The sequence below is a fragment of the Pelodiscus sinensis genome, chromosome Z (genome assembly GCF_052426305.1).
Source record: "Pelodiscus sinensis isolate ZL-2025 chromosome Z, ASM5242630v1, whole genome shotgun sequence".
Classification (NCBI taxonomy): Eukaryota; Metazoa; Chordata; order Testudines; family Trionychidae; genus Pelodiscus; species Pelodiscus sinensis.
In genome coordinates this window covers 38,096,706-38,120,112 of record NC_143085.1, presented here as the reverse complement: position 1 = coordinate 38,120,112, position 23,407 = coordinate 38,096,706, and the positions used below count along the sequence as shown (strand labels likewise).

At 51.3% G+C, this 23,407-nt stretch overlaps 1 long non-coding RNA gene across 1 annotated transcript; it reads left to right on the top strand.

Annotated features, from left to right (window-relative positions):
• The first annotated feature begins 6,071 nt into the window (after window positions 1-6,071).
• LOC142818408 (uncharacterized) lies at window positions 6,072-22,747 on the top strand. Its single transcript, XR_012895894.2, has 3 exons — window positions 6,072-6,208; window positions 10,770-10,933; window positions 22,293-22,747. It is a non-coding gene; the product is annotated as an uncharacterized LOC142818408 (long non-coding RNA).
• Window positions 22,748-23,407: the final 660 nt, after the last annotated feature.

Below are 23,407 nucleotides of genomic sequence, written 5' to 3'. Positions count from 1 at the left end.
GGGAGCTGGACTTGGTGACCTCACAGGTCGTCTTCCAGCTCCGTGTTTCTGTGGTTCTGTAGGGTCCCAGTCCACGGGTGGGCTCCCAGGCAGTACCCCCACACAAACAAACCATTGGGCTGGTCTGAGGGTGACTCAGGAGAGCTGGGTGGAATTTCCAGCCCCCATGGGGAAGGGCACTGAAGGGTTCTGCTCAACCCTTTGTCTGTCTGCTCAGTTGGGATCAGGAGATGCTCTGAGCTGACCAGCCCAATGGGGTGCTGGTAGACACTATTGCGATGCAAGCAGTTAACAAAGCCTTTGCCGTGGTGCTGTGGGTGGAGCTTGTCTGAAACACAAGCACCACCTCCTCAGCTGTCCGCGGTATCTTAGGGCAAGAAGGGCTCCTTATTGCTCAGCCTCCCATGGGGGGAGCAGTTCAGTTTCATTCTGCCCATTGACAAGAAAAGTGCCTTTGAATGAACAAAACGTTCAGCCAAGAAGCCTAATGTATCAAATCCAAGGAGGGACGGGACTCTTTCAGGGTGGTGCTTTGTGTCGAAGAGTGAACCCTCTGCACGGGTGTGGAGACCACGGGCGAGCGGGGAACCAAGCTGCCAATGACCTTTCTGAACACGGTCTTTGGATTTCTGTCTCAGCTCTTCCCGTTTGCTATGGCTGTGCAAACTGGAGGCAGAGGCTGTGTGCAAATCCCAATACCACACACACTCTCCTTTTAGAACAGCACATTTGAGAGTCACTTTCCCTTTCACCTACCTGCCATCACCTGTGACCTTGGTCTGGGACCTTCCTGGTCAGACCAAGGAGAAGGACAAGTGATACCATAACGAGCCCATTGCTGGGCAGATGGATCATGACACCCAGCCAGTGGGGGACTCCATCGCCTCCAGAGCACAGATATGGAGGGGACCCAGCTCAGGAGGCAGCTTGAGTTTGCATGAGAGTAGAAGCAGTCACCTGAAGAGGCCTCTGTCCTAGCCTGGAACTGGCCTGCCCTTGGGGACAAAAGACTGGTTCCATGTTTGTCTGGGGCTATTAAGGCCTGTGGGCTGCACGGTTTAGTTCAGGAGGGCCTAGTTTTGCACCCTTTGCTATATAGATTCAGACCAGGCGTGTCTGTGGGACCCACCAACGGCCAAAGTCTGGCTGACTGAGTGCTGGAGCTTGTCAGTGCTGGCTTGCAATGTGTGGCACATGCAGCTGCTGGGTGCCTGGCAGCATCCAGTGCTTTCCCTGATTTCCCCTCAGAGTTGGATCATTTTTAAAAAGAAAGTATGTGAAAAAGAAATCTCTGGCAGTGAATGTCGCTTCCTGGCCAGGCCCTTCAACTGTTCTGGCAAACCTGCCTTCCCACCCTCACACTGCCTGCAGCAAACCTCTCTCAGGCCCTCCAGGGAGTCGCCGGCTTCCTATGCCACGGAACCACACCTTATACCACCCGGGCCTCCTAATCCTGATGCAGCCTCCCTGGATGCTTGAAGGGGTGTTTGCATCAGTGTGGGAACCTTACCTCCCTGAGCAGGGTGACAGAAGCAGTTTTCTGGTGACCGAGCTGCATCTATGCTGTGGGTTCTCAGCTTTGCTATGTTGCTCAGGCTGGGAATTTTACACAGCCCTGAGCAATGATGCCATGTCCACATACATTTTAAGCATCGTCCAGTCCTCAGTCAGCTCTCTCTTCCTCAAGCTCCTGCTCTCAGAATGTGCTTGCTGGTTGTGCTCTGGACACAAACACACATTAAGTCAAAGGGTCACTGAATGTACTTTTGACCCTTCTGGGATGTGGAGAAGCCGTTCAGATTTCCTCTGTCCCCTGAGATAAGAGAGGCCCTTTCCTTCTCTTTTCCTTTGTATTCTCAGCCAAGCAGAGTGCAGCAAATCCACCGAGCAAGATCTTTCCCCAATAATCCTGGCTCTTTGGCTAGTTTCTCTCTGGCCAGCAGAGACCAAATAACCTTCTCCCCATGGAAAGTGAACCAGTTAAAACGGAAACAGGATTCAGGCTTAGGAACACTCATTTAACTCCAGCTAAAGCTGAATGGATGAGCAGTCCCTGAGCTCCCAGTTAAGCTGAACCTTTGCCTTCAATTTGACCAAGATCATTTCTGCGGTTGGAAAAAGATAGGTGTAATTTCTCCCCCACTAGTTTCATTTGTTGCTGCACTATGTGAAAAGGACAGAAAAGCATTTGCCTTTTGGAGCTTGTTTAGATCAAACCTCTGAACTCTCCGAAGGTATCTGACCAGCTCCTAGTGGGCTGGGTCCCCATGAACCAGGGGTCTTTAGTTTGGCATTTGACATTTTACACCTCGCTTGGAGATGGCCATGCTTCCAGCAGGACACCAGGGTTTCAAGAGCAGCTGCTGTGCATGTACCTGGCAATTACTCCTGTAACTAAGGGGGGCTATAAGGCTCTGGCATTCATGAATGCTTTCACGGCCTCCTGAATGCACCAATGTGTGGGGAACATAACGGGTGGCACTTAGGGAATGTACAAATCGCTATATTCCGCTCCCCAGAAATGTCAGAAGTCAGCAGGACCACCCGCCTGAGTAATTATTACCTAGCATGGGTAAATGCACAAACCTAGGGCTAGAACCAGTGCCACAGACTCACATGATACAGTCCCCACATCACTGCATGGGGCTATCTAATCTAACCAAGAGCTACAACACTATGAAAGTAACTGCCAGAACTGACACCTGTCCCCTGCTCAGCAGGAATGATATATAGATCCATGAGCCTGGGGAAAGTGAGCCTTAGGTTGCAGCCACAGGAGAGGCAGGTCTTGCAGTAGAACCCAGTCCTGAAAGCAGGCCAACCTGGTGAGGGGTATTTCCCCCCTCGGTTTAATATGATCTTGAAAGTAGTTTTCTGTAGCTTGGTTGTCCATTGCTGAGCTCACCCGGGAGAAGGTGACAGACGAATTGAACTCTCCAAATGCTGCAGAATCAAGGGAAAACATCTTGAAACACACAGTTAAAACCATCATTAGAGCTCCCCAGTTGCTCTGAAGTCTGCACATCATCCGGAATCCCTGAGTCCTGCAGACAGATGTAGGAAAGCTCCTTTCTGGCAGAACGCAGCCTACTGACATTTTCCTATTTACACCTGATTTTACTAATGTGCAGTCCTAATTCCAATGATCTGTGAGGAGAAACTGACCAGACACAGAAAGTCCAGCACGTTTTCTTTGGCTCAGATTAACCAAGACCCTGAGGGGTTATATTTTTTCCAAACAGCTTTGGCACTCTTCACTTCTAATCAAATGCAGCTCTGCATGCAGAGAGCGCAGCATCAGCAGCTGGTAACGGAGCAAGAAGAAATCTGGCAACGGAGCAAGAAGAAAAACCAATCCAGACCACCATACGCATCCTGGTTATAACTGTCCACTGAATAAAAAGAGGGCACCAAGGCAGAGATATATATCAACTTCCATCCATAGAGCAAGATGAGCAGCTAGGGAGAGCAGCCTTCGGGGTGTGAGAAGATATCGAGATGGGAAGCACAGTAAAGGAATCTCTACAGACTAGACTAGCAAGGCAAGGCAGAATAGGCTGGGGGAGGCTAGAGACTGTAGGGGAGGAATTTAAAATAAACAAGATACTGGCTTATGAAAGTACGGTTAAGCAAACTATATTGGTGGGGGGGGGGGGGAAGGGGAGCAAAACCAGAAAGAAAGACATAAACTGGCCGCCCCGCTGTAACCCATACACTTGTATGCAATCTAACCCACAGAATGAGCACCATCTTTCCTAGCGGCTGCCCAGGAAGCTAGGAGGCAGCCACCTTCCCCGGTGAATCGCAGACTATTTCTTGTCGTGGGTCTTCAGCCCTTTAGAGGTCTCGGAATGGAGCAGTGGGAGGTTATATTCCAAATACGGACAGCTCTCACTCTGGGGGCATGGCCAGGGGTGTGACAGGGAGCTGTACTGGGCCTCAGGCCAAGCTGGGCATGCTGCTGCTGGTGGGTTTGCTGGCCAATGGAGCCATCGGTCTAGCCCACCCTCTGTTGGCACCCAGAAAAAATTCCATAAAAGCCTTTTGCCTCCCTCACATCTCCCCCCCCCCAGCCACCTGACTGGCCCTGGGTCTGTCTCCCTCACTACTGCTTCGGCTAGTGGAGGAGCCCTGGGCGGGCTCTGGGTGATTTCCAGGGGCTTGGAGGCAATGATTCTCTTTGGCAGACTCATCAATATTTTTAATTAACTTTTTTCCCTGCTTCCATTCCCTTCGTAGACACCAGCCTCTTAACAGATTTCGGGCTGTTTTGAACGACCTTATTCAATGCCATTTAAATCACTTCTCCAGGGCCCTGGCTAGTGATGTGCGATGGCAGTTTAAAAGGATTAAAGCCCTTTCTTTTTTTCACAAGTGGTTCGATTTACAAAGGATCAGAGTTCAAGACCTGCCCACTATAAAGTGACTTATAGCCATGAAATCTATTTCTCACTAATTCTAGATTACTCTCTGCTTAGGAACCCAGGGTGCCAGGCACAGAGAGTTTTGCTGAATTGAGATGAAAACCGAATGCAAGCCTTTTAACCACCCCTGCAAGTACTGAAACGCTGAGCAATTATGTACCAATGAACATCAACAAATCCATTAAACCAGAACAGATTTTCAAAGATTTTCATTAGCCTACATAACTATAAAATTGTGTTACTTTGCTCATCCACTTGTGTGGGCAACACACACTCTGTTAATACCCTCCCCCCCCATAGGAAAAGTTCATTCCTGCAGGCACCTTCCCCTCCCCCAGAGGTCAGTTGGGTTTTCCTGAGTGAAGACTGCAAAATATATCTCCTGTCTCTTTCCTACACACAAGAGGTTCTATTTGATATTTGGGTTGAGCATCTTGTGTTGCAAATTTCATGCTATCAGGAAAATGATCTTTATGTTAACAAAAAGTTTATCTAACTCAACATCACACCAGGATTTGGAAAGTGAGGGAACTGTTGGTCCCTGTGATCATGAATAAAGAACAGTGGGAGAAACTGGGTCAGCCTGGCACGAAGGTGGGAGCTGCCCCAAATGGTTTCCCTTTTGGCCATTAGCTTCACAAGAGAATCCCTTTTCTAATCGGACGAGTGTACTTTATTTTTCTAAAGCAGTATCCCTCTGACAACCAAAAAGGAATACTGCATCTGCAAATGAATGGTGCCTGCAAAGAGACAACATGAAATTTTTAAAAAGCATGGTAATAAACGCTATTCAAAAAAACACAATCTCTGAAAAACACGGCCTATTGAAATGACAAGCCGAAAATCATTTGCTAAGCACTGAAATGGCCCCTTTTGTCACCCCAATCCTTCTGTTGACAGTTACCTTTCAATCCTACAATTGTGCAGTAAGTACTGATTTTTATTCAATGTTCTATTCACCCTGCGTATTAATGAAAAGGAAAAAAAAAAACCTTGTAAGAATAGCCTTTAATAGGGAGATAGACAAGGCTCCCCTATTCTCCTGTTAGAGCTTCTCTTATCAGCCTCTCACAGTATTGCTTGCTTGCTCAATTCTTTCCCTTTTCTAAACTTTGCTCACCCATCTGTGCTTTTTCTCAGCTGAGATGGAGACATTTTTATTTCAGAAGTCTCTCTCTGACCTTTTCTGCTGCTCCAGAAGCATAGCAAGCTAGGTAGCCTCAGTCAAGGTTTTTTAGGCTCAAAGCACACAGGGCATGGATCTGATCCCAGCTCAGCTGAAAATAAGCCCAGATCTAAACAGATAGTCCAGGAGCGCTTCTTTCCCCATATGCTGTAAAGCTTTGGGGGTGGGGAGCATAAGATGACCAAAGAACAAACGCACACGACACAACACTGAAAGAGCACGAATAGATCCATTCAAATCAGCCAAAGCCAGGCTGGATCAGTCCAAGGCTGCTTTTCTGTTGGGCTGATTCCTGTGGTACCGAAGGAAACTGGGGATGAGGAGGTCTGGGTGCACTGTGCTGGATATAGCATCACAGTAAGCGAACACAGTGCTTAGCTCTGGATGTTCCTTGGCCTCTTTGAGGCTTTCCAAACAACTTACATTCCCCTTTCCTGGTTGTTCTTCCTGTCCTTTGTTTCAGCAGCAACCCAGAGAATGAAGTTTAAAGGGAGTTGCCCAGATGACTTTGTAATGGCCCCAGGAGTTTCTGCCAGATGTGCCAGCTGGAGAGGTGCAGGAGACACTTGTACTGACCCAGTCGTGGCTGCAAACGCAGGTGAGCCAGATGCTACACAAAAAATCAGCTTCCCTTAGCATTGCACCAGTCTGATGGGAGCTCCTGCCAAAGCAGTTGTGAGTCCACACCAAGTTGGACTGCTCCACTCAGAGACCACAGGAGACTTCTCCTTCCACAGTGAAGACGAGGGCACCGTAAATTGGAACTGCGGCTGTTATAGGGCTGGATTCTCTGGGATCTCATTCTCAGCTGTGCAAAGTGAACGTGGCACACAGCCAGCTGTGTGTGTGGAGCGTTCTCACGGGGCAGTGTTGTGCACTTGCTTTGCACCGATGTATGATGATCACTGTTACTCCCATTGCTGTCGGCCCACAGGCCCCACTGTGGATTGTGTTCCCCCCTTGAGAACTGGTCTGGAAAGGGTCTGACTCAGTACAGTCTGTTAGTGATTTGAATGGGCTCTTGCATTCTCGCACTGTCTGACTGGGGCCAGTCCCTTCGCCTCAGACTCTTGATCTCTGTGTGAACCCAGGGGTTGTAGAGCACCAGGAGGCCTAGCCCAGGGGAAGGGCATTGCTAATTCACTCAGTACGTGCTCCAAGGGATATGTTCCATGCATTACAGCCTCGATGGACACTGAGGGACTAGTTTTGGGCTAACTGAATGACTTACCAGGTGGGGGACAATGATTGACTGGAGCTCTATTAAAAGAGACTCTGGCTATAGCGATCTAGAAGGCAGCACTGCACTACAGTAGGCCACAGGACTAGCCGGGCGCTGACAGGCCTACAGGCTAACATGGCTACCCCTCTGAATGTGAGGTGGGTCGTTCAGAGCTAGTGACTGAGATTCACTTGAAAAGGGGATGGCTTCTGGCAGAGGCATAGCGAGGGAGGAACAGGAGGGGGCAGTTGCCCCCAGGCGCCATGCTAGGGGGGCACCTGGCTGGGCTGCAGGAATGAAGAGGTGTGGAGTGCTGAGCTGTGGGAGTGGGGAGGTGTGGGGTGCTGGGCTCAGCTGGGCTGCAGGAAGAGGAAGGTGCTGGAAACCCGGGGCTGGACTCAAGGGGACGGAGAGAGGGAGGGAGGGGCAGGAAATCAGCATTGGGCTCAGCAGTTCTGTGGAGTTTGGAGGAGGTGCAGGGAAACAGGGCTCAGCTGTGCTGTGGGGGAGGCATGCAGGGAACCAGTGCGGGGCTCAACTGGGCTGAGGTGGATGGGGGAAGGCATAGGGAACAGACAGGCAGCTCAGCTGGGCTGTGAGGGGCTGCAGGGAACTGGTGGGCTGCACTCCCTTGGAGTGTGAGAAATGGTTTTGGGGGAGGTGCAGGGAACCAGCAGGGGTGGACAGCTCAGCTAGGTTGCAGGGGATGGAGGCGCAAAGAAGCCTAGTGGGAAGGGAGCAGCACCAGGAGCCCTGAAATGACCTCCCCTGGTCCAAAAAATTCCTCATCTGGGACCATTCAGGTCCAGAGGGTGCCAGATCAGGGAGGTCCAACTCCTACCCAAGTCCCCTCCTTGCACCCTCCATCCTAGCCAGACACCCTACCCCCAATCTGCTCCTGCCCCCTCCCTCTGGCCAGACATCCTACATCCAGCCTGCTTCTGCATCCTACCTACCACCCAGCCTCACAGCTTTGCCCCCTTCCGCCCTTCACCTGCCTCCCAGATCCTGCACTCCATCCCTATCCCACTCATTGGCAGCCCTCTCACACACACTGAACCCCCTAGCCTATGGAAAGCCCTGAACCTCAGTCCTCCCCGTCCCTTCCTCTCACCCCTTGGGGCTGGAATGCCAGAGGAGTGAGGTGTCTGAGTTGGGGCCATCAAAGTGGGGGTTGGGGTTTTGAGAGGAATTTTTTTTCTCACTTGTATGGTCCTCATCTGATTTTTCTGTGGGTCACTTGACCCAAAAAAGGTTGCCTACCCCTGCCATAAGTAAAGAAAACATTGAAACCTTTTGTACTGGACATAAATTAATATTTTACTTTATTTAAAATGAAATTTGATAAACTAACATGAGAAAGTTAAAACATTTAATTTGTTTAATTAAAATTAAACCATTCTCCTCAGCTGCAGCACTAGAAAAATGGTTTGGGCATAATTGTGTAATCAAAGGTGAGTTTCCATTAGCAACTGGCAGGCTGCGGAAAGGTTTACATTGAGACGTGGTCCATGGGCCAAAAAGCTTGAGAACCACTGGAATAGAGGCACCTCCTGGCCTCTCTCCCCAAGAGACCGCTGCAGGCTCCCTGTTGCTCCACAAGAGCCCACAGAGGGATCAGGTCTGTTGCCACTGAGGTGAAATCACCATGTTGCTCCAGTGTGGATGATGGACAGACTCCTTGTGAGTCTTCTTCATCCAAGCAGTTGATTTAAGCAGCATGGTAAGATGCCACATGAAAACACTTGGGCTGTGCCTACATTGGAAGATTTTGCGCAAAATCTTGCTGCCTGTCTACACTGGCTGCGGGTATTTGCGCAAGAACACTGACGTTCTAATGTACAAAATCAGTGCTTTCTGTGCAAATGCTCTGACGCGCCTGCTCAGGGATAAGCCCTCTTATGCAAGTATTCTTGCGCAGTGTAGACAGGCAACATTATTTTCTTGCACAAGAAATCCCGATGGCTAAAATGCCCATCAGAGCTTTCTTGCGCAAGAGAGCATCTACACTGGCACGGATTTTTTTGTGCAAAAGGACATGCCAGTGTAGACGCTCTCTAGCGCAAATACTTTTAACCAAAAAACTTTTCCGTTAAAAGTATTTGCGCAAAATCATGCCAGTGTAAACACAGCCTTGGTATGTCCACAGAGAGATGGGATGTTTTGTCTCTCTTCAGAGAGCGTTGTCATGACTTGTGTCTCTGGGTGAACGTGATTCTTCATGAGCTCTGTGAAGAGGTGAGATGTTTTGACTTCCAGTTTAGAGTGATTTGTTCTTCTGTCTTTGGGGTGCACGTTGCTTTGACCTGAATAGAGTTAGCTGTGACAACACATTTCTTAGTTATTCTGACACATCAAGTGAAACCTGTGCTGAAGACCCCACATTCAGTGAGAAAAAGCGCTGCTGTCAGAAAAAGTAAATTCAAAGTCTCTCCAATTTTCTTCAAAGATTGCCTCTACCAGGCAGTGGGGCTTTTATGATTGGTCCCTTATATGTTTGAAGGGTGTCTAAATGTTATCTGGATCTTTTTGGGTCATATCAACAGATTATCCTATCTTATAATTTAAATTGTATGAGGCCCTTGGTAAGCAGGTTGGGAAGTAGTCTCATTTGGCAATTATTATTTAGTATTATTTACATCATGATATTGACATATACATTTCTCAGTACCTTTACATATAAAGTAGCCCAGCCCCATTGACCTCCATGGGCAGTGTATCTTGTAAGGACTGATGGGGATATCATGAAGTTGTTTAAACAAATACGTTGCAATGGTAGAAAAAATTGTGTGTCTGAAAACTGTAGGTACTGGGGGTACTTATACTTTTTTTAAAAGGGGTACTTTATAAAAAAAGGTTGAGAAACACTGCTCAAACCATTCCTTTTGGCCTCCCTGTTTCCTTTCTCCTTTGGCAAGTTGGGCAGGTAGCAGTTTTGGTTAAAATATATCAGACGTGCACACAGTGCCCGCTCTTCCTCAGCTGGTGCTGGATAATCAGAGCCTCAATTCTAAAGTAGTTGGCATTATCAAGGTGATCGATCCCCCCACGTTTTGTTGTGGATTTTCCAAAGAAAATGCTGGTATTTTCTATAGGTCACCCACACCTCCCAGCCATAGCAGGGACTTGGGATTAAACATGGATTTCTCAACTAAAAGTTTTGTACATGTTTGGACATTGAGATTGTGAATACCTGGCGAGGCAGTCTGCCAAAGGCAAGGCTGGTCTTGAATCTTCATATCTATGGCTTCAGTTAATGGCTTGTGTGAAATTTGGAAGAGCAGCTCAGAGAGACCTCTCTCCTTTACTTAAGGATAGAATCTCATAGCAGCCTGAAGGAAAAAGTCCTCGTGGCAAACAGAAAGCCACGCTTGCAGTGTACCCTCAGCCTTAGGCTACTTATTGCTTCAAGTGCCTTCAAGAAAGCAAGGGTGATTCTTGTGTTGTGTGTTAGTTTTATTTAAAAGTTTTTTCTGTGTGTTATTTTAAGAGGTAAGTCCATCTCTTACATTCACTGACATTACAAAGGAGGTGGGTGATTGCCCCTCTGCTCCCCCTATCATACCTCGGCTCGCTTGCTCCTCCTTCGCCCACCACCGCCTGCTGAAGCCTCCTTTCTGCCTCTGAGTCCCAAGTCCCACCCTTCTCTCTCTTCAAGAGCTGGATAGTGCCCACCCCAAACTGGAGGGGGTGGGGGAAGACTCGGTACAAGCTCCCCCCTCCACCCAGGGTCGGGCTCAGCTGTGCACCAGGTTTGGGGCCTTGTCATGTGGTGGCGGGCGAAGGGGGAACACAAATTTTGCTTTTTCCCCTGGGCGCATAACACCCTCGCTACGCCTCTGGTTTTTGGCCAATCTTGCTAACCGCAGTGGTGCCACAGTGGCCATAAAAGATCCCAGAGTCTGGACTGGGCTCTTCCATCTCTGTGCATCTGCAGGAGTCACAGCATCGGAAGTGAGTGTGTGTGCCTGCTTTGTCGAGGAACTAGTGAGACACTTTTGCTGTGCAGCGGCTGTGGGAGAGGAAGGCAGCGGGCAGCGTGTCTGGATGGCAGAAGCACAATGATTTGACGTCAATGGCCAAGGACCACAAGGGGTGCGCGTGAGTATGGCAGTTCCAACTACCCAGAGATTTGAACATGTGGGGTACGTAGCTTCTAGCCCCTGGCCGGAGAGTCTGCCGCTCATTCTGAGTTCAAAGGGAAGACACCCATCAGTCTGGGTTCGCTGCCTAGGGCAGCCAACAGCCTTTGTGGGCTCCTAGGGAAGGGCGGGGGGGAGGGTGGGGGGCCAGCTCTGTGCTCTGGGAAGAGGCGGGGCCTGAGGAAGAGGGGTCAGGGACGCAAGCCCCCTCCCAGTCCTCAGAGCCTCATGGAATGCGCCACATGGGGCTTTTCAGCGGCGATTCAAAGAGCCTGGGGCTCTGACTGCCACCCCTGCCACAGTAGTAGCAGCAGCAGCGGCTGGAGGCCTGGGCCCCTTTGAATTGCTGGTCCCCTTAGCACCTGTCCCTCTTGCACCCCCCTTCCCGCCTGTCTCTGGTCCCAAATGTGAGGCTTCCTCTGTGCTCCTGAGGGGAGATGCCCTGCTGCTTTCCCGCATCCCCCTCCTTGCGCCACTTCCTTTCCAGGAGGGAAATGCAGCGCGGGATTGCCATGTAAACAGTCTGGGCTAGATGGCTTCCAATTGCAGCGCTGCTGCCCTCCACACGCGCAGCTCATGGAAACTCTTGTGTGAGAGCGGCCTCCTTTCAGGGCCAGCACCATGGACTGCCCTGTGCTCGTGCTAGCCCCCGCAGTGTTTCCCAGACTCTGGTTTGTTATGTCCTCTACAACATGTATCTGGCAGGCCTGTCACCTGCATGTCCCCTTCCCCTCCCCTGTCAGCACCGTGCTACTTGCCAAGGGCAGCCCTGCCAGAGCAGCTCCTGCTGATGAATCTTAAACAGGAGGCTCCCACTTAAAGGTTGTTTGAACAGGGGAAATTGCTTTACATTGGGACACCGTCTTTCCACGCCGGGCTCTCATTTACGCAGCATATTAAAGGTAACATGCTGCCCATCCATCTCCATAAGAAGCCAAGCCATTATCTCCAGTTACTTTTAAGCTGCCTTTTGCCTAGTTTCTGATGTGCCTGCCACTGCCATACATCACGGCGAATGCAGTACTTTAAACTACCATTCGTGATTGATAGTTTAACCTTTTCCTCTGAGGTTAATTCGATATACGCTGGTGTAAACTGTGACCCAAAGCTCCCGCCCCTCAGAAGGAAGGAATCTACATGTAACTCTTTATTAGAGCTCTAGGGCTGTAGCAATTACTGTCTTCTCTCCCTCCCCTTGCCATGGCCTCTCCCACCTAGTCAGGGAGGTGACTCGCACAGGCAAATAGACAGCGCACAGAACGGTGCAGTTTGAAGTGCTCAGGGTGAAAGTTACCCCTTGCTCAGAGTGTCGGACAAAGCCTTGTTCCTCACATGTTGGCTGAGGAATCTTCCCTTTAAATGGGAGTTCAGTGGTGCTGGAAGGGCCCTTGAGAGGTCACCAAGTCCAGCCCCTGTGCAAAGGCAGGATCAAGTAAGTCTAGGCCATCCCTGATAGGCGTTTGTCCAGCCTGTTCTGAAAACCCTCCAGTGATAGGGATTCCATAACCTCCCTTTGAAGCCTGTTCCAGTAGTTAACTACCATTAGTCTGAGAAAACTTTTCCTACTATCAAACCTAAATCTCAGTTGCTGCAGATTAAGCCCATGACTTCTTGTTCTACTTTCAGTGGACATGGAGAACAGATGATCCCAGTGCTTTTTACAAGAGCCCTTATACCATATTGGAAGAATGTACACGGGTCCCTTCTCCATCTTCTTTTCTCAGAATTAACAGGCATTGTGTTGTTAACCTTCCCTCATAGGCTAGGGTTTCCAAACCTGTGCTCATTTTTGCTGCTCTCCTCTGGCCTCTCTCCAATTTATCCACATTTTTCTTAAAGTTTGGCTACAGTGCTACAATTACAGTGCCCTACCTGTCTTAGATACATCACTCCTGTTAATACATTCTGAATTTTATTCCCGTTTTTTGCGACTGCATTGTTGACTTACATTCAATTTTTATGCTCTATTATAACCCTTAAATCCTTCTCTGAAGTACTACTGCCTAGACAGGAACACTTCATTTTGTAGCTGTGCATTGGTTTTTTCCTTCCTAATGAAAATGCTTTGCACTTGCCTTTATTGAATTTCATCATGTTGTTTTCAGACTAATTCTCCTGTTTATCAAACTTGTATTTTAATACTATATACCAAGGTGCTTGCAACCCCTCCCAGTTTAGTGTCACCCTGAACGTGCAAGTACCAGAATACCTCTGCCAGTGTGGGATTGGACTCATCTTGCCTAGAAAGCTATGACTATCTGACTATTCATTTTAAACAGCAGCAGTCACCTTTTCTTGCAGTTGCTGGGCCTTTATTGTACTCATTTAGGGCACAGAATGAGGGGAAGGAGATAGTTGGATATGGGGAGGGTTCTAGTTTCTAAGCAGTAGATTCAAATTGTCGTTTGCAGTTTTCCTTGCAGGTTGTAGAAGTTCCTGGAACACCTTTGTAAATTAAAGCAAATAAATAAAACTCCGTGATGAAGGCAGTGATGGGAATGGTTTATATTGTGAGACATTAATAGCAGGTTTTTCCAAATGCAGACACTTTATCAGGCATTATTTCCTTTGTGATTGCTCCTAGGACAGCACACAGAATGAGATGCCACCTAGTCCAGCTGCCCCTCAAAAAAGCCAGAGGAAGTGACTCTGCTGTTCCTTCTAACACAAGGCCTCTCAGATAACACTGACTTAAAACTTTATTTGCCCCCAAATAGGAATGAGTTTAATTAGCAGTGGAGACTAGAATGGGGTAAAATATTTTGGACAAAAATCTGATTCACCAAAAATTGCAATTTCCAGTTGACTGAAACTAATTGCAAAAAATTGTACTGTAAAATTAGTATGACAGGCTCTATTTTCCATAGACACATTTTGAATAGCATGGTGTATAGTCTTTATTTTTTATTAATTTAAATCTGTATCACTCGTATCATTATTTTGCCTGGAATTGATGCTAGGCTGACAGGCTTACAATTGCACAGGTTGCCCAATTTACCCTTTCAAATTATTGGAACAACAGGAGCTGTTTTCCAGTCGTCTGGGACTTCTCCAGTCCTCAAAGACCCATCAGCATTAATGGCCTAGAGCATGGGATCCCAAACTGGGGGGCGTGCCGGAATTCCAGAGGGGGGGCACAAGGCGACCCAGCCCCCCACCCAATCGCCTTGCTATTTTTGTTTTTCGGCCCTGGTCAGTTCCTTTTTTTTTGCCCAACAAGTTTTGTTGCTAGGAGGGAGGGGGAGCCTGAAGACAGGGGCGGATATAGGGCAGGGCGAGCGGGGCGGCCTCCCTGGGCCCCGCACTTCAAGAAGCCCCGCGCATGCGCCGTGGCGCTATCGCACATGCACCATGTCAAAGGGGGGGCCCCGAGAAATGGGCTGCCCTAGGTCCTGAAAAATCGTCACCTGCCCCTGCTTGAGGGTTTCTCAAAAATCCAAAAGGGGGAGTGATGCCAAAAAGTTTGGGAACCACTGGCCTAGAGAGTGTTTTAGCCAGTTCTTTGAAAACTCTTGGTTGCAAATTATCCAGACCTCTGCATTTGAAAATGTCTAACGTTATTAACTACTGTTTAACATCCTTCTGAGTTACTGTTGAAATGGCAAACATGTCATCATCATCATATGATATGACTTTGTCACCCATCTTTTTCCCACAGACCAGAAATATTTATTGAATACTTCTATCTTTTCTGCATTATTATTGACAAGTATACCATTTAATCAAGAACACTGTTAAAATTCTTTTTGTTCCTAATATTCTTTTAAAAACTTATATTCCTTAGCTCTGTTGACCAGAGAGTCTTCCTCCTCATCTTTTGCTTCCTTTTTCCATTCCTTCTACAATTCCTAGGTTCTGATCCATGGGCCTTATTAACAAACTAGCCAATTAGCCTGTCATAAATCGGGATTTTTCAGGTCTTTCCTGAGCTCTCTCGCTCTGTCTCTCTCTCTCTCCTCCTACTGCCTCCCCCCATCTCAGCTCTCCTCCACCTCCTGCCTCTCTCTCTGTCTCTTTCGTTCTCTTCTCCTCCTCCTGCCTCTCACTCTCCCTTTCTCTTCTCCTCCTCCTCCTGCCTCTCCCTCCCCTCCATCTTTCCCTGTCCCCCTTCCCCTTCCCCTTCCCTCCCACCATGGCTCTTGGCTGAGTGCTGCCTGCTCAGCCAGGCTGCCGCGAGGGAGGGGAATGGGGCGTTGACGTACATGGCCAGGGGTTGGGGCTGTGTACGTCACCGCCCTCCCTTCCACTCCCACCCCGGGGGAGCCCAAATGGCCCCTTGCACTGCTGGCTTCCCCGGCGGCCTGACTGAGGGGCGCAGCACTCAGCTGAGTGCCACAGCGGGAGGGGAAGGGGGCGGTGATGTACACGGCCCCGCCCCCTGGCCATGTACTTCACCGCCCCACCCACTTCCTCTCCCTCCATGGCAGCTTGACTGAGTGTTGCGCGCTCAGCTGGGCCGCCAGGGCGGAGGAGGGGCGGGGCGGTGACATACACGGCCAGGGGGTGGGACTCTCTACGTCACCGCCCCCCCTCCTCTCCCGCAGTGGCCCGGCTGAGGGGCGCACCACTCAGCGCCATGGCGGGAGGAGAAAGGGGGGGCCATGACGTACACAGCCCTGCCCCCTGGCCGTGTACATCACCGGCCCGCCCCCCATTCCTGTTCTATCAGGGCTCTGCTGAGCGGCGCAACGCCAGCGCCACTCAGCTGGGCCGTGGCTGGGGAGCAAGTGGCGGCAAGTGGCCATTTGGGGTCTGGCTGTGGCCAGTGGCTGCACCCCCCCCCCCAACAGGTCTGCTTCCCGCCCCCCTCCTCTCATCCAGCACCATGATGGCCCCCCTGGACAATCCCTGCCTTCCCCTCAGGCCAGCACTGCTTCCCTCCCCCTTCCTCCGGGGCCCCCCATCCTCCCCTACAGCCCCACAGCCCCCGAATCTCCCCCCCAGCACTGCTTCCCTCCCCCTTCCTCCGGGGCCCCCCATCCTCCCCTACAGCCCCACAGCCCCCGAATCTCCCCCCCAGCACTGCTTCCCTCCCCCCTTCCTCCGGGGCCCCCCATCCTCCCCTACAGCCCCACAGCCCCCGAATCTCCCCCCCAGCACTGCTTCCCTCCCCCCTTCCTCCGGGGCCCCCCATCCTCCCCTACAGCCCCACAGCCCCCGAATCTCCCCCCCAGCACTGCTTCCCTCCCCCCTTCCTCCGGGGCCCCCCATCCTCCCCTACAGCCCCACAGCCCCCGAATCTCCCCCCCAGCACTGCTTCCCTCCCCCTTCCTCCGGGGCCCCCCATCCTCCCCTACAGCCCCACAGCCCCCGAATCTCCCCCCCAGCACTGCTTCCCTCCCCCTTCCTCCGGGGCCCCCCATCCTCCCTTTCAGCCCCACAGCCCCCGAATATCCCCCCCAGCACTGCTTCCCTCCCCACTTCCTCCGGGGCCCCCCATCCTCCCCTACAGCCCCACAGCCCCCGAATCTCCCCCCCAGCACTGCTTCCCTCCCCCTTCCTCCGGGGCCCCCCATCCTCCCCTACAGCCCCACAGCCCCCGAATCTCCCCCCCAGCACTGCTTCCCTCCCCCTTCCTCCGGGGCCCCCATCCTCCCCTACAGCCCCACAGCCCCCGAATCTCCCCCCCAGCACTGCTTCCCTCCCCCCTTCCTCCGGGGCCCCCCATCCTCCCCTACAGCCTCTCAGCCCCCGAATCTCCCCCCCAGCACTGCTTCCCTCCCCTCTTCCTCCGGGGCCCCCCATCCTCCCTTTCAGCCCCACAGCCCCCGAATATCCCCCCCAGCACTGCTTCCCTCCCCCTTCCTCCGGGGCCCCCCATCCTCCCCTACAGCCCCACAGCCCCCGAATCTCCCCCCCAGCACTGCTTCCCTCCCCCTTCCTCCGGGGCCCCCCATCCTCCCCTACAGCCCCACAGCCCCCGAATCTCCCCCCCAGCACTGCTTCCCTCCCCCCTTCCTCCGGGGCCCCCCATCCTCCCCTACAGCCCCACAGCCCCCGAATCTCCCCCCCAGCACTGCTTCCCTCCCCCTTCCTCCGGGGCCCCCCATCCTCCCCTACAGCCCCACAGCCCCCGAATCTCCCCCCCAGCACTGCTTCCCTCCCCCTTCCTCCGGGGCCCCCCATCCTCCCTTTCAGCCCCACAGCCCCCGAATATCCCCCCCAGCACTGCTTCCCTCCCCTCTTCCTCCGGGGCCCCCCATCCTCCCCTACAGCCCCACAGCCCCCGAATCTCCCCCCCAGCACTGCTTCCCTCCCCCTTCCTCCGGGGCCCCCATCCTCCCCTACAGCCCCACAGCCCCCGAATCTCCCCCCCAGCACTGCTTCCCTCCCCCTTCCTCCGGGGCCCCCCATCCTCCCCTACAGCCCCACAGCCCCCGAATATCCCCCCCAGCACTGCTTCCCTCCCCCTTCCTCCGGGGCCCCCCATCCTCCCCTACAGCCCCACAGCCCCCGAATCTCCCCCCCAGCTCTGCTTCCCTCCCCTCTTCCTCCGGGGCCCCCCATCCTCCCTTTCAGCCCCACAGCCCCCGAATATCCCCCCCAGCACTGCTTCCCTCCCCCCTTCCTCCGGGGCCCCCCATCCTCCCCTACAGCCTCACAGCCCCCGAATCTCCCCCCCAGCACTGCTTCCCTCCCCCCTTCCTCCGGGGCCCCCCATCCTCCCCTACAGCCTCACAGCCCCCGAATCTCCCCCCCAGCACTGCTTCCCTCCCCCTTCCTCCGGGGCCCCCCATCCTCCCCTACAGCCTCTCAGCCCCCGAATCTCCCCCCCAGCACTGCTTCCCTCCCCTCTTCCTCCGGGGCCCCCCATCCTCCCCTACAGCCTCTCAGCCCCCGAATCTCCCCCCCAGCACTGCTTCCCTCCCCCTTCCTCCGGGGCCCCCCATCCTCCCTTTCAGCCCCACAGCCCCCGAATCTCCCCCCCAGCTCTGCTTCCCTCCCCCTTCCTCCGGGGCCCCCCATCCTCCCCTACAACCCCACAGCCCCCGAATCTCCCCCCCAGCACTGCTTCCCTCCCCTCTTCCTCCGGGGCCCCCCATCCTCCCTTTCAGCCCCACAGCCCCCGAATCTCCCCCCCAGCACTGCTTCCCTCCCCCTTCCTCCGGGGCCCCCCATCCTCCCCTACAACCCCACAGCCCCCGAATCTCCCCCCCAGCACTGCTTCCCTCCCCCTTCCTCCGGGGCCCCCCATCCTCCCTTTCAGCCCCACAGCCCCCGAATCTCCCCCCCAGCTCTGCTTCCCTCCCCCTTCCTCCGGGGCCCCCCATCCTCCCCTACAGCCTCACAGCCCCCGAATCTCCCCCCCAGCACTGCTTCCCTCCCCCTTCCTCCGGGGCCCCCCATCCTCCCCTACAGCCTCACAGCCCCCGAATCTCCCCCCCAGCTCTGCTTCCTGGCCCCCTTCTGGTCATCCCCGCCCCCTTTTCCTCCCTGCATGGCACCCCTCCCCCCTTCCCCTAGCTCTGTGGCGTGCTGCACTGCTCAGTTGAGCAACGCTCCCGCCGGGCTCCAGCGGGGGAACAAGCGGTGCCAAGCGGCCCTTTGGGGTCCGTGCTCTCCACTTGCCACCCCGGGCCTAGCTGAGCGGGGGAGCAAGCGGCGGTAAGTGGCCCTTTGGGGTCCACGCTCCCCACACGTGTCCGCCACTCAGCTGGGTCCAGGGTGGCAAGCGTCTGTTTGCTGCTGCTTGCTCCCCTATCAGGGCCCAGCTGAGCAGCGCAGCGCTGGGCCGAACCGCCACGGAAGGAGGGGAAGGGGGGCGGGGCGCTGACGCACACGGCCAGGGGGCATGGCCGGGTACGTCAGCATTACAGACACAGACAATGGGCTACTATATATATGATTCTCTTTTCTTCAGTTTCATATGTATATTCATTAATTTTCTATAGGTGCCTTTACTTTGGCTATGTCTACGCTACAAAGAAAAGTCAGAAAAAGATATGCAAATTACGAACCACAGTTGGCATACTTTTTTTGCTTTTCTTCTGAAAGAGGCTTTTCTGACATTTGCCCATCTACACAAGGCCAAATATCAGAAAAAAAACCCTCTTTAAGAACATCCCTTCTTCCTTGTAGAATGAGATTTACAGGGATGCCAAAAAAACGCATCTGCTTTTCTGAAATTTTTTCTGAAAAGCAGATACATTCCTTGGATGCAGTAGAGCTTTTCCGGGATACCTCCGATATCCTGGAAAAGCTCTGTAGTATAGATATAGCCTCCCTCTCTAAGCCAGGTAGCTGTTGTACCAATGTGGCCTTTTTTCTCTGTTGTGGGATTGTGTTTTTAAACAATTTCTAGTTTTTAGGCACATTTTTTTCTTTTTAAATACTTACTCTTAACTGATTTGCTCATGACTGTTTTCAGCTTTGGGAAACTGGCCCTTTTAAAGTGCTAAGTATGTATGTTACTGGTTTGGAGTTTATTCTGTTTGCTCAGTTTAAGTGTAATCAGTTGTGATCACATGTTCTGTGGTCAGTTCCTCTGTATCCATCATGATGAAAGCTAATGTAGAATCTGCCCCCCCTCCAATGCAAACTGCCCTCCAATGGGCATATATTAAAAGTGCCATCATCAGCATTCCTACCTGCTCTTTTACTCTCAACATCCTGAGTCTGGAGGCTGCCTGACTAACCTGTATCCATCCGTGCTGGCCTCATGGCTCTTCAGTGGCATCTTCAGTTCAGTGTCTTACTCTGATGTTAGCTACTAGAGAAAGGAGGGCCTTGTGCCTCCAGGCCACTGTGCATGTGATAGGCTCTAAGGGCATGTCATCTCAAAACAGATATTTTAGCACTGGAAAAAGTTCAGAAAAGGGCAACGAAATGATTAGTGGTTTGGAACGGCTGCCATATGAATAGAGACTGGGTCTTTTCAGCTTAAAAAAGAGGAGACGAAGGGGGCTATGAGAGAGGACTATAAAATGACCAATGTAGAGAAAGTGAGTAAGGAAAAGTTATTTATTTGTTCCTATAACGTAAGAGGTCAAAGGGTATGTCTACACTACAGAGGTTTTTTGAAAAACAGCCATTCTTCCAAAAAAAGCATTCACTTTTGTCCACACTGTAATCGCATTCTTTTGAAAGAAAATAGAAAGAACAGAGGGTTTTTTCTGACATTGGTAAACCTCTTTCTACAAGGATTAAGACTTTTTCTGAAAGAGCTCTTTTGAAAAAAGGTGTGTGTGGACGGGGAAGAGGGAGTTTTTTTGGAAGAAGAGGAAAGAGGAAAAAGCACAAGTGCCCTGGTGGCCATTCCATCCATAGTAATCACAGTTACATGCGCAATAGCATCCATTCAGTATGGATGCTATCTTTTGAAAAAGAAGATCGCTTTTTCAATGTGCTTTGGCAGTGTGGACACTCTCTTTCGGAAGAAGTTTTTTCAGAAGATCTCTTCCTGAGAAAGATTCTTCCAAAAGAAGGCTGCAGTCTAGACATAGCCCAAATGAAATGAATAGGTAGCAGGTTTAAAACAAACAAGAGGAAGTATTTCTTCACATAGGGTAAGGCTAGACTGAGGGTTTTTTCGGGAAGTATCCCAAAAAAACTATGCTGTGTCCAGATAATGCATTTGCACTTCCACTTTTTTTTTGTGGAAATGCAAATGCGCTCTTTTGAAATCCCTGTATTCCTTGTTCTATGAGGAAGAAGAGGGCTTCCAAAAGAGTTTTTTCCCCCAACATTTGGCCCAGTCTAGATGGGCCAAATGTCAGAAAAGCCTCTTCCAACAAAAACTTGTAGTCTAGCCATACTCATAGTACACAGTTAACCGTGGAACTCCTTGCCAGAGGATGCTGTGAAGACCAGGACTTTAACAGGCTTCAAAAAAGAACTAGATAGATTCATGGAGGTTAGGTCCATCAAAGGCTGTTAGCCAGGAAGGGTAGGAATGGTGTCCCTAGCCTCTGTTTGTCTGGAAATGGGTGACAGGGGAGGGATCACTTGAGGATTCCCTGTTCTGTTCATTCCTTCTGGGGGCACCTGGCACTGGCCACTGTCAGCAGACAGGACACTGGGCTAGATGGACCTTTGGTCTGACCCAGGGTAACCGCTCGTATATTCTTATGTGCTTATGTGTCTCTACTGCAGCCTTAACCTGGTCCCTAAGAGAGGAGTCACCCCCAACTTCCCTCCCAAGTCCCATCCACACATAAAATCCTGACACATGAGTCTGGTGGTACTTGAAATCCAGGCTTGTTGGCACTTCTGGGACTCTGGGTTATTGACTGGGTACTATTTCACTTGGCTAGTGACTGTCCAGTGTGCAGTGAGGAGACAGGCTGATTGCTGACAATTGTCCAGTGGCTTCCCACAATGTGTCCCAAAGGACATCTGGGCATCTCTCAGTCAGAACCTTGAGACTGCATTGCCTCAGGCACTGGTAAACCAGGGACCCTCTAGGCCTCTGCCTGTCTAGTGTCATAGTTCAGTCTCCTGAGGTCGCAATACCGTCTGCTAAATCTGGGTGCAGCATTTGGGATATGGGTGACTGGGGGCTGCGGGTGGCCTGTGATAGACTGATGTCAGATGAGATGATCTAGTGGTCTCCTGCCTTAAGCTTTATGACTCTATGGTTCTTTTCCAATGTATGGTGGAAGAACACAGAGTGGTTCAATTTACTGCAGCCCAGAGAACCACAAGAGGTGCCCCCAGAAGTCCTAGCGACACATACGCAGAATGCAGCCGCAGGGAGGACCCCCTGACTCACGTAAAGCTCTGGAGATTGTCTGATCAGCCTGGGCTCGGTCAACTGAAATGCTAGAGCCAGGTGCTGATCACCCCTGTACTAAAAACCCTGCACTGCACCGAGACTATTACAAAAAACAATAACCCACTTAATACCTGTCCTCATGGGGGGAAGAGGCAGCAATGGAAGCTGGGCAGTGTTAATATTAAGCAGGCCCACCAACAGGGGGGTAAACAGGACAACTGCCCCGAGGCCCAGTGATTCAAAAGGCCTGGGGCTCCCAGAGCCATTTACCCTTTAGATTGCCACTGCAGCTCTGTGCAGAGTGCTCCAGGCAGCACTGAGGACTGAGGGGTGTGTGTGGTTTTGGCCCCTGGCCCTGTTCCTTCCACCCATTCCAGGAGTGTGAAGCAAGCTCCCCCCTGACCTTGCCAGGGGCTCAGCAGGGTTGTCAGATCCTCTGATATTAACTATCTACTTCACCTTGAATGATCCCTTGAAATATGTGCTAATTACTTATGCTAAGCTATCTGTTCCAGGCTGTAGTTCGCTGTGACACTCTGCGTACATTTTGCGGACCTGAAGCAGAGCTCTACATGCTTCTGATACTTGTCTCTCTCACTCACAGAAGCTGGTCCAGTAAAAGATATTACTTCCCCCACTTCATCTCAATCTACGGAGTGTCCACTCCTGACGCCTGCAAGGCCACCAGGCACACATAGGCCCCCTGTGGTCTGAATGGCCAAGAGGTTTCTTATTCTCGAATACACTCCTGTGCAGACACTCACCACAACGATCACTATTTCCACAGGAAATAATCGTTTCTGTTCCTGATCAATACGGTTTTGTGGGAAATCAATTGTAAAGGGTGGTTTGATGTAATCTGTTTCTTTGCAGGACGCTCCCTTTGGTAACAATAGGGATTCGATTCTCTCCAGGGCAGACTCTTTAATTAGGCCCCACAAAATGAACAGTAACATGTCTCTGGGCTGAAAGTCTCCCTTTCTGGAGCTCACAGAGAAGAGGGAGTTTCTAACTCATAATTGCATCTGAATGCAAATGGCTGTGCCAATGTGAATATATTAAAAGCAGCAGTGTCAGCAATCACTGTGAAAAAATACATTCAAATGAGGCACTGGCTTATTGCTCCATTTGGATGCTGTGAAATGGCACCTTATTGTGTTATTATAAGATTTCTTGCTTAGTTAACAGAAAATGCTCACAATTAAGTCTGAACTCATTTAGTGCTCAGATTAATTCACATTAGAAAAAGGATATGACCTCCACTCCTGATTCCTTTTAGGCTGTTCTTGCTTTACTTGGGAGCGGTGTATTTCATGTGCTGGTAGTTTAGGGAGACAACCAGGGAGTTTGCATTATATGACACATAACTGCAAGCGGCAATCCCTGGAAAATATAAACAGGGTTCTAGTGACCCCATTTTCACAGCTCTCCAGAGGGTGGAGTCAAGTACTTACTGTACATCATTCCTGCCTCTGGTGTACCAATTGCTCCATGCACTGTCCTGACTTGCAAGCCATCCTCTGGACAGAGCTATTGGAAATGCAAGAATGGCAGCACACGTGCAGAACTTCTTTCCAAGGGGCTGAAATAAATCCTGACACTATCCTCCCCCAGAAAGGGGCAGGGAAACAAGTGGAAAATTGAGACAGATGAGACCAGTTGCTTGTTCAGAGTTTGTGTCAGAACTCATATTGGAAATTCTGGCCCTCAACTCCATTG